Source organism: Octodon degus, unplaced genomic scaffold (genome assembly GCF_000260255.1).
Source record: "Octodon degus isolate 3935 unplaced genomic scaffold, OctDeg1.0 scaffold00924, whole genome shotgun sequence".
Taxonomy (NCBI): domain Eukaryota; kingdom Metazoa; phylum Chordata; class Mammalia; order Rodentia; family Octodontidae; genus Octodon; species Octodon degus.
In genome coordinates this window covers 6,980-8,000 of record NW_004525500.1, presented here as the reverse complement: position 1 = coordinate 8,000, position 1,021 = coordinate 6,980, and the positions used below count along the sequence as shown (strand labels likewise).

At 46.4% G+C, this 1,021-nt stretch overlaps 1 pseudogene; it reads right to left on the bottom strand.

The window, feature by feature from the left end:
* Positions 1-277: 277 nt before the first annotated feature.
* Positions 278-1,011, bottom strand: LOC101571469 (annotated as a pseudogene).
* Between the last annotated feature and the right edge of the window lie 10 nt (positions 1,012-1,021).

The window sequence follows — 1,021 nt, the reverse complement described above, 5'->3', positions numbered from 1 at the left end:
ATTTTTTCAGTACATCAGCAGTTAATTTAACAAGGTGAGGGTGAGGCTGAGAGCAGTTACAATATTCTGCGATACGAAGAGAGCAGTGCACGATTGTAGACCTCACATCATCCTCCTTGGACTCCCCCACTGTCTTGCTTAGCAGTGAAGGGCATTTTAGGGTTATATGAACACACTTTGTATAGCTGCCCTGTGCACAGAAGTTAGAGTATAAATAGCACTTGGCATTCAGTAGGTAATGGGCAGGAAGTTCCCCTGTGCCATGGTGACATCAGCGTCAGGTCTGCGGTGCCAACGACTGGGCGATCTGTAAAGTTTCCAATGTGTCTTCAACTGCCTCCAGAGAGTATCTGGTTTCCTCCTTCCTTTGACCTGCACACTGGTAGGCTCTGTTGATCTGACTAGCTGCCCAGCTCGCACACTTCATGGTGTCCTTCTTCATTTTTGTGCTTGCTCTTAGATTAGACGCAATATGACTCGCAGGCATGTAAAGCCCAAACAAAGCTCTCACGTTCCTGTTGTTCAGTTTCAATGCCTGTGCAAGATACTTCCTTGAAAGTTCCAGGTTCTCAAGTCCACCCAGGGTGTATTTAACCTCTGCATACTGAAGGCAATGCAGGTGGTTGTAAGAATTTGTTATGATGAGCTCCACCAGACAGAAGGCTGCTTTTGCATAGTCATGCTCATTGATATGGAGTTCTGTGAGCTCATACCAGGCTGCTTGATCACCAACAAACTGCTCCAGACACTCGTTCAGCTCCCAAATGGCCTCCACATTCTTTCCCTGGGCTTTACGAGTGGCAATCTTACACTTTCTTGAGAAATATCAGTTGGATCTTCCTGCAGAATTGGATCATACAGCTTTATAGCATCATCATACCTTTCCAGGGCTTCAGATCTCATGCCTGTTAATCACTTGATTCTGTGGCTGCCAGGGATCTGTCTTCTCAACTCCTGGAGACAAAACAATGCCAAGTCATCCCACCCATATTCCAGGGCTGCAATCATCACCTGCTCAGAT